Source organism: Arachis hypogaea, chromosome 19, assembly GCF_003086295.3.
Source record: "Arachis hypogaea cultivar Tifrunner chromosome 19, arahy.Tifrunner.gnm2.J5K5, whole genome shotgun sequence".
NCBI lineage: Eukaryota > Viridiplantae > Streptophyta > Magnoliopsida > Fabales > Fabaceae > Arachis > Arachis hypogaea.
The window spans coordinates 63,195,149-63,211,429 of NC_092054.1; positions in this window are offsets into that span (position 1 = coordinate 63,195,149).

The following is a 16,281-nucleotide window of genomic DNA, read 5'->3' on the forward strand; positions in this document are numbered from 1 at the left end:
CACGATTTCGTGCACCAATCCCTTCCCCCATTTAACCCCTTTTCTTTTTAATTTTATATTTTTAATTAAAGGTATTTTAGTAATAAAAATTAAAATTTTGGTAAAAAGGATAATTTTAAAATTAGGTTAAACCTTAGGGACGATTTTGTAAGCAAAATAAACGTGGGGATGAAACAAATTTTTGGCTTTTATGTTAGGGACCAAAATCGTACTTAACCCGTAAAACTATGAAATAGTAGTGGCCAATCCCGTGGAGAGAGTATGCTTTCTCCCTTTAGATAAGTCGGAATACCCTTTTTTTTTTTACCCATATGATTGTTTTTTCTCGAAGCTAGACGTTAAGCTTCCTTTTTCTGACTTTGAGAGTAATGTCTTCTGGACTTGCAATGTTGCTCCTTTCTAACTTTACCCTAATTCTTGGGCCTATCTCAAAATATACCAACTTTACCCTAAAATTTCGAAATTAAAAAGAAAGGTAAAACACTAAAGGGACACCAAATTTAAAATCAGAAATTAAAAAGAAAATAAATAGGGCAAAATTCGAAAATAAAGAAAGATAAATAAAATTAAAAATCGAAAATTAGAAGGAAAAGTAAATAAACAAAAACTAATAAAAATACCTAATCTAAGCAACAAGACAACTAGTAGTTGTCAATCACAAATAATCCCCGACAATGGTGCCAAAAATTTGGTGCACGAATTGTGAACTCACACAGCTTAATCGGCAAGTGCACCGGGTCATCCAAGCAATACCTCAAGTGAGTGAAGGTCGATCCCACGAGGATTGTCAGACTGAGCAAGCAATGGTTATCAGGTTGGACTTAGTTAGGCGGACATAAAAGGGGTTTTGAAGGTTGCAATTTTCATGAAACAGTAAACAGGAAAATAGAGAAAACAAATAAGGGTTTGGTGTGAAAACAGTATGAGAAAACAGTTAAGGCTTCAGAGATGTTTATCTTTCCGGATTAAAAGTTCTTACTAACTATTTTAACAATTTATGATTCATTCCATGGCAAACTGTAAATGTCTAAACCCTAATCTCTTAGTGATTTAGCTTCCTCTAACCTTCATTAACTGCCACTGTCGTGGTCACTTAATTCCGATTAGAGGGTTAAGTTCAAAAACTAGTTTATGGCCACAAAAACCCTAATTACCTAAAGCTAACAGGATTATATGCCACTTATCCTAATTAGTTCATGTAATTAGAAATTTAGGAGGAATTTGTTTTCAAGCTGTAGTTCAAGTGAGATAACTCTCTCGAGAATCACAAGAACTCAAGTAGAATAAGAGTCATACTCTCGTTCCACCCAAATTCATAAGATTAAGAACGAAAATAATCTTTAGAATTGAATCAAAACATTAATTAAAATAGAAGAATAATAGTTCTAATCCATAGAAATAAACAGAGCTCCTAACCTTAACCAAGATGTTTAGTTGCTCATGACTTACAAAAAAACAGGGTTTTGAAAGGTGCCGAAGGAAGAAGATCTGAAATACAAGCAATCTTTTCCTTTTTATGATAACCTAATTTTATACGGAAAATAAATTAAAATAATAAATTCTAAACCTAAAAGATATTGTTTGTAAATAGAATTTACAAAAAGAAAATAAAATAAAACTAATAAATGCTAAATCCACTAGTGAAGCCCAATGAGAGGGTGAATTCGGCCGGCTGCTGGCGTTAAATGCCTCTTTGGGCGTTTAACGCCCCAAAGGGAGCAGCAACGTTCTGGCCTGAGGTCCCTTGCTGGCACTAAATGCCACTTGGGCGTTTAGCTCCCAAGGAGGGTGCTGCCAGCTTTTTCCTTTTTAGCTCCAAACTCCGCCAAATTGCTTCTAATTTCACTTGAAATTATAAAAACACCAAAACAACTCAAAGTAGCTAAGAAGGTTTTAGCACTGAAATCAAGTAAAACTAAATAAATTCTAACTAAAAACAACTAGAAAATGACAAGAAAAAGGGTATAAGATGCTCACGCATCACAACACCAAAGTTAAACTGTTGCTTGTCCTCAAGCAACCAAAACAATGTAGGACCAAGAAGAGAAAATGTCTGGAACTTGAGTTGTCTTTTAAGCTCAGGTTCGGTTACTGAATGGGGCTTATGACACTCTAACTCTGAATAGCTTCGGCATCTTACTATCCTTTGAAGTTCAGAATTATTAGTATCCCTTAGAAGTAGAACTCGGATGATATTATAGATTCTCTTCTTTAGGCTCTAATTGATTCTTGAACACAACTTTTCTTTTCTTTGGTGCTTTGCACCTTAAGCCTAGCCGTGACTCTAAGTGTTTTGTTTTCAAGCTTATCTTGATACACAAACACCACAAGCACATAACTGGGGAACTCCTTTGGGTTTGAATTATTCTTTTTCTATTTCTCCCAGACAGTGGTGCTCAGAGCCTTAGGCATACTCTGTAATAGCAATGGGTCACGACCTTAGGTGCTTAGTCTCAAGGGTTATTGGACACCTTCACACCACAAGCATATGGTTAGGGAATTCCACTCTTTTGAGATTTAGATCAGTTTTGACCCTCCTAACCATTGATGCTCAAAGCCTTGGACCTTTTTCTTTTGATTTTCTTTTCTTTTCAATTCTTTTTGCTGTTTGTTTTGCTTCAAGAATCAATCCTTTTCATATTTCAGAGAATCAATAATATTTTTCTAAGTTTCTGTTCCTCAAGAACCAATATTCTCAACTCCAAAATCAATTATGCACAGTTAATTGATACATTCAGAATAAGAGATAGGACGACCACATCAAAGTAACTAGAATACATAATATATAACTCAAAATCTCATGCATTTCACTACTTTTTCTTTTGATATCTCTTTAAGCTCGGTACAGAATACACGAGACATCTTTTTAAAATAAACATAAAATACTAAAATAAACAACTAAACTAGAAAGCAAGGAAATTCTACTAGTGATCATGCAACTTTCAATAGAAAACAAAAAATAGAATGAAATATTGAAAAATAGACATAAAATAAAAGAAGGCAGAATGAAACTCAACCATCTCAGTGATGGTGGCTGCTGCTCCCTCCGGGAAATCCTCTAGAGCACTTAAGCTCTTCTATATCATGTCGCTGCCTCCTCTGCTCTTCCATCATCTGGTTGAGGAGTGCAGCATGATCCTGATACTCCAGTCTCAATTGATCAACTGATGATGTCAGCTCCCCTATAGATATGGTCAACTGATCTCAGTAGTCACGAGGAGGGAAGTAAACTCCTTGAGGCATCTCTGGAAGATCCTGTGGAGGTAATGGAACTGGCTCCTGCTGCGGTCCCTCCTCAAACTCTCTAGCGTGCTCCATATCCTTCTTTGTGATCGGCCTTTCAACACGGATTAGGGTATCTCCATCAATGTGAGCTCTAGCTGCTGCACATAGGCGGTAGATGAGATAAGGGTAAGCCAGTCTCGCAATAGTGGAGAATTTGTCAGCTATCCTCTAGAACTTCTGAGGGATCACCTCGTGCACCTTTACCTCGTTGCCGAGCATAATATAGTGAATCATCACTGCCCACTCTAATGTAACCTCAAAACGGTTACTCGTAGGAAGGATGGAGCGTTGGATGAACTCCAACCATCCTCTAGCAACTGGCTTGAGGTCATGCCTACCCAGCTGGTATGTCTTGCCTTTGGAATTCCTCCTCTACTGAGCTCCGGGGAAGCAAATGTCCTTGATGCACGAAATTATGATTCACACTTTTCACAACTCCGCACAACTAACCAGAAAGTGCACTGGGTCGTCCAAGTAATACCTTACGTGAGTAAGGGTCAATCCCACGGAGATTGTCGGCTTGAAGCAAGCTATGGTCATCTTGTAGTCAGGTGGATTCAAATGGTTATGAGATTTTGATAGTTAAGAGATAAATAAAATATAAAATAAAATAAAGATACTTATGTAATTCATTGGTAAGAATTTCAGATAAGTGTTTGGAGATGCTTTGTTGCTTCTGAACCTCTACTTTCCTATTGTCTTCTTCCAATCATGCGTGCTCCTTTCCATGGAAAGCTGTATGATCCTCTCAGATGAAAAATACCAGGTACGATCTCTGCACGGCTAATCAACTGTCGGATTTCTCGTCTCGAATGAAAAATACCAAGTACAGCTACCGCACGGCTAATCATTTGTCAGTTCTCACTAGCGTCGGAATATGACCCTTGTCCTTTTGTACACTGTCATTGCGCCCAACATTAGCAAGTTTGAAGCTCATCACAGTCATCCCTTCCCAGATCCTACTCAGAATACCACAGACAAGGTTTAGAATTTCTGGATCTCAGGAATGCTGCCAATGGTTCTAGCCTATACCACGAAGGTTCTGATCTCAGATTCGGATACTCTATTGTCAGGAGAGACGATGCGAATCACGGATCAGAGACCCAAGAGAATATACTTCGGCTGTCATCCAATGACTACGTTGAACATCATGTAGACCGCTTTGTGGTTGTCAGGCACGCGAATCTTGGCTAAGCGAGTAACGAAGATTGGGTGATTGTCATGGGTCACCCCTTCATTCTGACTTAACTGAATTAAGTACGAGAGTATATCTTGGAGAAGAAGTAGGCATGAATTGAAAGAAAAACAATAGTACTTGCATTAATTCATGAAGAACAGCAGAGCTCCACACCTTAATCTATGGGGTGTAGAAACTCTATCGTAGAAAATACATAAGTGAAAATAGTCTAGGCATGGCCGAATGGCCAGCCTCCCAAAATGATTCAGGATGCGAATACAATAGTAAAAAGTGCTTTTTATACTAAACTAGTTACTAGGGATTACAGAAAATAAGTAACTAAGTGCAGATAGTGCAGAAATCCACTTCCGGGACCCACTTGATGTGTGCTTGGGCTGAGCATTGAAGCTTTCACGTGCATAGGCCATTCTTGGAGTTAAACGCCAGCTTAGATGCCAGTTTGGGCGTTTTACTCTAGAAAATGGTCTTTGGTGGGCATTTGAACGCCAGTTTGGGCCATCAAATATCAGGAAAAGTATGAACTATTTTACATTGATGGAAAGCCCAAGATGTCTACTTTCTAACGCAATTGAGAGCGCACCAATTGGGCTTCTGTAGCTCTAGAAAATCCACTTATAGTGTAGGAGGGTCAGAATCCAACAGCATTTGCAGTCCTTTTTTCAGCCTCTGAATAAGATTTTTGCTCAGGTCCCTCAATTTCAGCCAGAAAATACCTGAAATCACAGAAAAACACACAAACTCATAGTAAAGTCCAGAAATGTGATTTTTGCATAAAAACTAATAAAAATATAATAAAAAGTAACTAAAACATACTAAAAACTATGTAAAAATAATGCCAAAAAGGGTATAAATTATCCGCTCATCACAACACCAAACTTAAATTGTTGCTTGTCCCCAAGCAACTAAAAATAAAATAAGATAAAAAAAAAGAGAATATACAATAAATTCTAAAATTATCAAGGAAGATTAGTTTTAATTAGATGAGCGAGGCTAGTGGCTTTTTGCTTCTGAACAGTTTTGACATCTCACTTTATCCTTTGAAGTTCAGAATGATTGGCATCCATATGAACTCAGAGTTCAGATAGTGTTATTGATTCTCCTAGTTCAGTATGTTGATTCTTGAGAACAGCTACTTTATGAGTCTTGGCCGTCACCCTAAGCATTCTGTTTTCCAGTATTACCACCGGATACATAAATGCCACAGACACATAACTGGGTGAACCTTTTCAGATTGTGACTCAGCTTTGCTAGAGTCCCCAGTTAGAGGTGCCCAGAGCTCTTAAGCATGCTCTTTTTGCTTTGGACCATGACTTTAACCGCTCAGTCTCAAGCTTTTCACTTGACACCTTCACGCCACAAGCACATGGTTAGAGACAGCTTGATTTAGCCGCTTAGGCCAGGATTTTATTCCTTTGGGCTCTCCTATCCATTAATGCTCAAAGCCTTGGATCCTTTTTACCCTTGCCTTTTGGTTTAAAGGGTTACTGTCTTTTTTTGCTTGCTTTTTTTTTCTTTTTCTTTCTCTTTTTTTTTTCGCCCCCCTTTTTTTTCGCAAGCTTTGTGTTTCACTGTTTTTTCTTGCTTCAAGAATCAATTTTATGATTTTTCAGATTACCAATAACATTTCTCTTTTTTCATTATTCTTTCGAGAGTCAACAATTTTAACATTCATAAACAACAAATTCAAAAATATGCACTATTCAAGCATTCATTCAGAAAACAAAAAGTATTGCCACCACATCAAAATAATTAAACTAATTTCAAGATAGACTTCGAAATTCACGTACTTCTTTTTCTTTTTCAGAAAATATTTTTCATTTAAGAAAGGTGAAGGATTCATGGAATCATTCATAGCTTTAAGACATAGACAATAAACACTAATGATCATGTAATAAAGACACAAACATAGATAAAACATAAAGCATAGAAACCAAAAAACAGAAAAATAAGAACAAGGAAATAAAGAACGGGTCCACCTTAGTGATGGCGGCTAGTTCTTCCTCTTGAAGATCCTATGGAGTGCTTGAGCTCCTCTATGTCTCTTCCTTACCTTTGTTGCTCCTCCCTCATGGCTCTTGTTGAAGTCCATGAGTGGGCTCTCTTGTTTGCTCCATCCTCTTTCTAGTGATGGGCTTTTGAGATGAATTTCTCCATCTTCCATGACTCAGAGTTGGAAGCAACTGCCTTCCCTTTCCTCTTCCTAGAGGTTTTTCCGGCCTTAGGTGTCATTAATGGTTATGAAAAAATAAAAAGCAAAGCTTTTTCCACACCAAACTTAAAAGGTTTGCTCGTCCTTGAGCAAAATAAGATAGAAGGAAGTAGAAACAGAATGATGCAATTAATTTTGAAAACTTATTAATGTATACACAAAAAATTAAAAAGAGTTGAAAAGAATTTGAAAAGATATGTAAGTTTTGAAAACGTTTTGAAAGGAATTGAAATGAATTAAAAAGAGAATTAAAAAGAATTGGAAAGATTATTAATATTTGAAAATAGAAATTGAAAGATGAACGTTTAAAATATGTTTGATGCAAAAATCATGAATTAAAACATGAAAAATTGAAAAAAATCGAATTGGAAATAAAATTACCTCCCTTGTGTCATCCTAGCGTTAAACGCCCAGAATGCTATCCATTCTGGCGTTTAACGCCCACTTGACTGCCTCTTTGGGCGTTTAACGCCCAGCCAGATACCCTGGCTGGTGTTAAACGCCAGGAATCCCTCTTTACTGGGCATTTTTCTGAACGCCCAGAATGCTGCCATTTCTGGCGTTAAACGCCCAGAATGCTGCCCATTCTGGCATTTAACGCCCAGAATGCTGCCTACATGGGCGTTAAACGCCCATTCTGCTATCCTTACTGGCGTTTACACGCCAGTAAGCCTGTCCTCCAGGGTGTGCTATTTTTGATGCTGTTTTTGATTCCGTTTTAATTCTGCAGCTATTTTTGTGACTTCACATGATCATCTACCTAAAGAAAACATAAAATAACAATGGAAAACAAATGTCTATAAATAAATATAATTAAATAATATTGGGTTGCCTCCCAATAAGTGCTTCTTTAATGTCAATAGCTTGATAGTGAAGCTCTTGGAGAGCTTCACAGAGACTCAGAGTTTAAGGGTGGTCTCCCAACACCAAACTTAGAAGTTGAGTGTGGGGGCTCTGTTTGACTCTGTATTGAGAGAAGCTTTTCATGCTTCCTCTCCATGGTTACAGAAGAAGATCCTTGAGCCTTAAACATAAGGTAGTCCTTATTCAGTTGAAGGACTAACTCTCCTCTATCCACATCAATCACAACCATTGCTGTGGCTAGGAAGGGTCTTCCAAGGATAATGGATTCATCCTCATCCTTCTTAGTGTCTAGGATTATGAAGTCAGCAGAAATGTACAGGTCTTCAACCTTCACTAAGACATCCTCTACAAGTCCATAGGCCTGTTTCATTGATTTGTCTGCCATCTCTAGTGAGATTCTTGCAGCTTGTACCTCAAAGGTCCCTATTTTCTCCATTACAGGGAGTGGCATAAGGTTTATTCCTGACCCAAGGTCACACACAGCCTTCTCAAAGGTCATGGTGCTTATGGTATAGGGTATTAAGAACTTTTTGGGATCCAGTTTCTTCTGAGGTAATTTTAGTTGAACAAAAGCATTCAGTTTCATGATTGCTCCTAGATACCGAGCTACTTGCTCTTCAACAATATCTTCATCTTCATCAGAGTAAGAATCTCATCAGAGCTCATGAACTGCAGCATTAAGTTTCATGGAATCTCTATGGTCTCTATATGAGCCTCAGATTCCTTTGGTTCCTCAATAGGGAACTCCTTATTGGTCGGTGGACGTCAAACAAGGTCTTCCTCACTAGAAATCACTTCCTTTTTACTCTCTCCAGGTTCGGCCACTTTGGATATAGTTATGGCCTTGCACTCTCTTTTGGGATTCTCTTTTGTATCGCTTGGGAGAGTACTAGGAGGAGTTTCAGTAACTCTTTTACTCAGCTGACCCACTTGTGCCTCTAAATTTCTGATGGAGGACCTTGTTTCAGTCATGAAACTGAGAATGGTCTTAGATAGATCAGAGACTATGGTTGCTAAGTTAGAGAGGCTCTGCTTAGAATTCTCTATCTGTTGCTGAGAAGATGATGGAAAAGACTTGCTATTGCCAAACCTATTTCTCCCACCATTATTATTATTGAAGCCTTGATTAGGCTTCTGCTGATCCTTCCATGAGAAATTAGGATGATTCCTCCATGAAGGATTGTAAGTGTTTCCATAGGATTCTCCCATGTAATTCACTTCTTCCATTGAAGTCAGAAGTTGGTGCAGTAAAGTCAACAAGAACCTTCCTAGCATCTCCACCATTGTTGTTGGGTTCGGCTGCCATGTCTTCTTCTTTTTCAAAATTTTCTGTAAGGTCCTCTCTAGAGTGTTGTGCTTTAGCTTCTCTTAGCTTCCTCTTTAGAGTCCTTTCAGGTTCAGGATCAGCTTCAACAAGAATGTCTTTATTCCTGTTTCTGCTCATATAAAAAAAAGAAGAGAACAGAAAAGAAGAGAAATCCTCTATGTCACAGTATAGAGATTTCTTTATGTGTCAGAGGAAAAGAAGAATAGAATGAAGAAGGAAGAAGAAGAAATTCGAACACACAGAGAGAGAGAGGGTTCGAATTATGAGTAGAAGAGAAGTGTTAGTAAATAAATAAAATAGAAAGAGATGAGAGAGAGAGAGAGAGTATTCGAATATTAATTAAAAGAAAAGAAAAATTTTTATTTTAATTATAAGTTAGAATTCGAATTTTAAGAGAAGAAATAAAATAAAATTAGAATTTAAAACAATTGGTTAATTAAAAAGAATTTTAAAAAAGTGGTTAGTGGTTTTTGAAAATTAGAGAGAGAGAAAAGTAGTTAGGTGGTTTTGAAAAAGATAAGAAATAGAAAACTTTTCAAAATCAAACAAAAAGTCAAGTGGTTAATTGAAAAAGATTTGAAAATAAATTTTGAAATCAATTTTGAAAAGATAAGAAGTTAGAAAAAGATTTTGAAATTAAATTTTGAAAAAGATATGATTGAAATTTATTTTGAAAAAGATTTGAAAAAGAAATTTAAAAAGATTTGATTTTGAAATTAAAGTTGATGACTTGACTAACAAGAAACTAAAAGATATGATTCTAGAATTTAAAGATTGAACCTTTCTTAATAGGAAAGTAACAAACTTGAAATTTTTGAGTCAAAACATTAAATGTTAGCAATAATTTCGAAAATTATGAAATAAAATTAAGAAAAAGATTTTGAAAATTTTATTTTGAAGAATTTTCAAAAACCATGAAAGAAAAATGAAAAAGATTTGATTTTTGAAAAAGATTTGAAAAGATAAAATTTTTAAATTGAAATTTTGACTTGACTAACAAAAAACAACTAAATTTTGAAAATTTTTTACTAAGTCAACCCAAAAATTCGAAATTTATGAGTGAAATAAGGGAAAGATATTTTTTTTTTATTTTTGAATTAATGAAGAAAGAGAAAAACAATAAAATGACACATGACATAAAAATTTAAGATAAAAACAAATAATGCATGCAAGAACACTTTGAATGTCAAGATGAACACAAAGAACACTTTGAAGATCATGATGAACATCAAGAACATATTTTTGAAAATTTTTAAGTAAAGAAAGACATGCAAGACACCAAACTTAGAAATTTTTAATGTTTAGACACTATGAATTCGAAAATGCACAAGAAAAACAAGAAAAGACACAAAACAAGAAAATTTAAAGATCAAACAAGGAAAATCATCAAGAACAACTTGAAGATCAATGAAGAACACAATGCATATATTTTCAAAAACTTGGTGCACGAAATTCTGGTTCACACTTTTCACAACTCCGCACAACTAACCAGCAAGTACACTGGGTTATCCAAGTAATACCTTACGTGAGTAAGGGTCAATCCCACGGAGATTGTCGGCTTGAAGTAAGCTATGGTCATCTTGTAAATCTCAGTCAGGTGGATTCAAATGGTTATGAGGTTTTGATAGTTAAGAGATAAATAAAACATAAAATAAAATAAAGATACTTATGTAATTCATTGGTGGGAATTTCAGATAAGTGTTTGGAGATGCTTTATTGCTTCTGAACCTCTGCTTTCCTATTGTCTTCTTCCAATCATGCGTGCTCCTTTCCATGGCAAGCTGTATGATCCTCTCGGATGAAAAATACCAGGTACGATCTCTGTACGGCTAATCAACTGTCGGATTTCTCGTCTCGGATGAAAAATACCAAGTACAGCTATCGCACGGCTAATCATCTGTCGGTTCTCACTAGCGTCGGAATAGGACCCTTGTCCTTTTGCACACTGTCACTGCGTTCAACATTCGCAAGTTTGAAGCTCGTCACAGTCATCCCTTCCCAGATCCTACTCAGAATACCACAGACAAGGTTTAGACTTTTCGGATCTCAGGAATACTGCCAATGGTTCTAGCCTATACCACGAAGGTTCTGATCTTAGATTCGGATGCTCTATTGTTAGGAGAGACAATGCGAATCGCGGATCAGAGACCCAAGAGAATATACTCCGGCTGTCGTCCAATGACTATGTTGAACATCATGTAGACCGCTTTGTGGTTGTCAGGCACGCAGATCTTGGCTAAGCGAGTAATGAAGATTGGGTGATTGTCACGGGTCACCCCTTCATTCTGACTTAACTAAATTAAGTACGAGAGTATATCTTGGAGAAGAAGTAGGCGTGAATTGAAAGAAAAACAATAGTACTTGCATTAATTCATGAAGAACAGCAGAGCTCCACACCTTAATTTATGGGGTGTAGAAACTCCACCATAGAAAATACATAAGTGAAAATAGTCTAGGCATGGCTGAATGGCCAGCCTCCCAAAATGATCCAGGATGCGAATACAATAGTAAAAAGTGCTATTTATACTAAACTAGTTACTAGGGATTACAGAAAATAAGTAACTAAGTGCAGATAGTGCAGAAATCCACTTTCGGGGCCCACTTGGTGTGTGCTTGGGCTGAGAATTGAAGCTTTCACGTGCATAGGCCAGTCTTGGAGTTAAACGCCAGCTTGGATGCAAGTTTGGGCGTTTAACTCCAGTTCTGGTGCCAGTTTGGGCGTTTTACTCTAGAAAAGGGTCTTTGGTGGTCGTTTGAACGCCAGTTTGGGCCATCAAATCTCGGACAAAGTATGAACTATTATATATTGCTGGAAAGCCCAAGATGTCTACTTTCCAACATAATTGAGAGCGTGCCAATTGGGCTTCTGTAGCTCCAGAAAATCCACTTCGAGTGAAGGACGGTCAGAATCCAACAACATTTGCAGTCCTTTTTTCAGCCTCTGAATCAAATTTTTGCTGAGGTCCCTCAATTTCAGCTAGAAAATACCTGAAATCATAGAAAAACACACAAACTCATAGTAAAGTCCAGAAATGTGATTTTTGCATAAAAATAATAAAAATATAATAAAAAGTAACTAAAACATACTAAAAACTATGTAAAAACAATGCCAAAAAGAGTATAAATTATCCGCTCATCAGTCCTCAAGGACCTGATCCAAGCGCTGGTTAGTATTGACCCTCCGAGTGTATAAGTGAGGGTCCTCTTCGGATGGTGGTAACTATAGTACCACCTTCACACTCTCTGGGATGAAATCCATGATATGCCCTCTGACCATGGTACGCAATTCTTCGGCTCCGGGTTCACGCCTCTGACATGTTTGTAAGTGACCCAAGCATTGGTGTAGAACTCCCATACCATCAATGCTCCAACCTCAGTCACAGGATTGACCAGAACTTCTCAACCCCATCTCAGAATCTGATATAGGATCTCCGGGTACTCCTTCAGCTTCAGATCAAAGCGGACCTTGGGAATCAGCTTCTTCTTGTACACCACCTCATAAAAGTGGTCCTCATGTGTTTTGGAAAAGAACTAGGTGAATTCCCATAGATCGGATGTGGGAGCCTTCTCTTTCCTCTTCTTTGAGGAGGATTATCCGGTCTTAGGTGCCATGGAGAAAAAATTGAAGAACCAAAGCAGACGCCTACACCAAACTTAAAAGTTTTGCTCGTCTCTGAGCAAAGTAAGAATAAAAAATAAGAAAAAGAAAATAAAAATGGATAGGAGGGAATGGATGGGAAGGCTTCGGCCTTGGCTATGGGAAAAGGGAAAAGAAAGAAAAGGGAGTGTGTATGGTGTGGTGAAAGTGGATGAAGAGAGGGGTATTTATAGGTGGAGAGGTGATGACAAGTCATCTTATGCTAGTTTCACAAGCATTTTTCATTAGTTTCATTAGGTTTTAAGCACTTTCTTGAGCAATAAGTAAGTAATTGGATTGGAGTTTCATGCATTTCCTAAGTCAATTAAACATGGTTGTTTATGTGCTTTCTCATAAGGTTTTATGCTAATTTTTCTTGATGTATTGAATGATGCAAACATCTTGTGATTATAGCCAACTTTGATGCAAGTGTTTGATTGATTTTAGGTGAAAAAAGAAGCAAGAAAGAAGCAAGAAAGAAGAAGAAGAAGCAAAGCAATGTAGTGTTGGAAGATAAGGGACAGATAACATTGGTGGCTAACGTTGATCCACCAACGTTGCAGGCAACGTTTTGAAAGGAAAAATTGGGTGCCAACGTTGAGGGCAAACCAACGTTGGTTCAAACGTGGAGTTGGAAAATTCTGCAAGATTGTTGGTGCTGGCATTGGAGGGAACATTGGTGAGCCAACGTTACCTCCAACGTCTTCGATGGTTTTCAAAAGATGGAGCAAGAAAAATTTTGGGCGACGCGTACGCGTCGATGACGTGTACACGTGGATATGTAAAGCACGCATATGCATGAGCTGCGCGCCCGTAGAATGGTAACATTCACCATCAACGCGTACTCGTGGGTCACACATGCGCGTGACGGAACGAACGTTGGAGGTCCAACGTTACCTCAAACTTTGCATCCAACTTCTGTGACGAGCAACCCAAAATTTGATTTGGAAAAGTGCAATCGGTGTGTACGCATGGACCACGCGTACGCGTGGATGCAGATTTTGGCTAGACACGCCAACGCGTGATCAACGCACACGCGTAAAACGCTGTTTTGATGCGTACGCGTAGGCGACGCGCACGCGTGGGTAGAAAAACGTTGATGCACCAACGTTGAGTCAAACGTTGGCGCCAACACTTATTCCTTTGGAAATCCTCTCTCTAAGCCAACGTTTGACTCAACGTTTCCTTGCAAACGTTGAGGCCAACGTGGACACCAGCGTCGATAGAATTCAACACCCTTGCAAACCAAAAATGTGAATTGTCAATTGCCCCTCTTCAACATCACTAAGACCCGTTCTTTTTTATTTCAAGAAGGCCCAATCCAAGGACTTGAAGACCAATTCGGAAAGTGTATAAATAGAAGGAAATTTGATTTAGAAGGGAGAGTTAGTTAGTAGGGAATTTCAAGCTCTGGAGTTAGTTGGCAGATTTGATTTTTTTGCATTTTCCCTTTGGTATTTTTCTTCTGCACTTTTCTCTGTAACTTTCTAATTTCTGGTTTTACTTGAGCAATGATGAACTAAACCCCAAATTCATTAGGGGGAGGAACTCTATTGTAATTCTAATGAATCAATGAAATTCTTCTTCTTCTCAATTCATTTGTCTAGCTATTGGGTATCTTCTGCTTAAACTGTGAATTATTCACTCCGGAAGGGGTTTTGATTCCATTGAATGTGGGTGTGAGTCTCGGAAGGGGAATCACCTGCATTAGAATTGAAGCTCTATCCTTCACAATTCTCCTAACCAACACCATTCAGGAGGAATTGAGGTTTTGAGAATTTGTGTGGCTTATGGATGAGAGAACGTGCTCTAATTCTTCTCATGACAATTAGATCAATGAATTGGCAAGATTGATTATGATTAGAGAGATTGGATTACCAAGGAATTGGGATCCAATCAATTTTAATCCGCCATAGATCTTCTCATATGATTGAGAAAAGAGTTGAGAATCATTTGATTCATGAAGGATTATGATATCTCCAATTCCTGATGAATCATTCCCTTTGATTTTCTTCACTCTAGATCCTCTGATTTCATTTTTAATTCCAATTGTTCAACACTGTTTAGATTCCTTGCATCCAATTCCCTTTATAATTCATGCAATTTAAGTTTCCTCGCAATTTAGATTCTGCAATTCTAATTTCTTGCACTCTAAGATTCAGTTATTTACATTTCTTGCAATTTAAGTTTCAGCTATTTCAGCTTCTTGCACTTTAAGTTTCAACAATTTACCTTCCTTACCATTTAAGTTTCTGCTAATTTACATTATGCACTTAAATTTCCTAGCAATTTACATTCTGTCAATCAATTTCCACACAAATCACCCAATATCAGCTTAACTAAATTCATCACCATACTAAAGTTGCTTGATCCATCAATACCTGTGGGAAGAAGAAGAAGAAGAAGAAGAAGAAGAAGAAGAAGAAGAAGAAGAAGAAGAAGAAGAAGAAGAAGAAGAAGAAGAAGAAGAAAATCAAGAGATGGAGGGTAACCTCCCTAATACACCAGAGGAAGTGGCCAACAACAATGGCCCACCTCCAAAGAGAGTTCTAGCCTCTTACACCTTCCCCAATCCAAGAAACTGTGGGAGCAGTATACTCACTCCCAATGTTTTATGCAAATAACTTTGAGTTGAAGCCTCAACTTATTACTCTGGTGCAGAACAATTGTTCTTATGAAGGAGTGATGCACCACTAATTCGTGGTACATCTTTTGCTTAATTGAGTGGATTTTATCCACTATTCGCACACTTATTTATACTAATTGCATGGTTTTACATTTTCCTTCCTAATCTTGTGCTATGATTAAAAACATATTTCTTTGGCCTTAATTTTTCTATGTTTAATCCCCTCTTATTACCATTCGATGCTTTGATATGTGTGTTAAGTGATTTCAGGGTTTATAGGGTAGGAATGGCTTAGAGGATGGAAAGGAAGCATACAAAAGTGGAAGGAATACAAGAAACTGAAGGAACTGCTAAAGCTGTCCAGCCTGACCTCTTGGTACTAAATTGACAATAACTTCAGCTACAGAGGTCCAAATGAGGTGGTTCTAGTGGCATTGGAAAGCTATCATCCGGGGCTTCGCAACGATATATAATTTGCCATATCTACCCCGAAGATAGGTGACGCGCACGTGTGACTTTGCCACGTGCTGGACGTATCAGAAAATGTTGGGGGCAATTTCTGGGCTGTTTTTGACCCAGTTTTCGGCCCAGAAAACATAGATTAGAGGCTATAAAGTGGGAGAATCCATCCATTCATTGATACAACATTCATATTCATAATTTTAGATTTTAGATGTAGTTTTTAGAGAGAGAGGCTCTCTCCTCTCTCTTAGGTTTTAGGATTTAGGATTTCTCTTAGGTTTAGGTTTATTTCTTCTCCATTCCAGGTTCAATGTTCCTTTAATTTAGTTTCTCTTCTACTTTTATTTACTCTATTACTTTAGTTGCTCTATTTCACTTGCTAATTACTTATGTTGCCAAATTGACTTATGAACTCTTCATGTTAGATTTGAATTTCTATTTAATGCAATTTGAGGTATTTCAGATTTATGATTTTAATTTAGCTTTTTACATTCTTAGCTTGAGTTGAGTAATTGGTGATACTTGAGTTATCAAACTCCATTGTTGATTGATAATTGGAATTTGCTGGTTGATTTGGATCCCTCTAAAGCTAGTCTTTCCTTAGGAGTTGACTAGGACTTGAGGAATCAAATTAATTAGTCCACTTGACTTTCTTTTATTTAGTAAGGGTTAA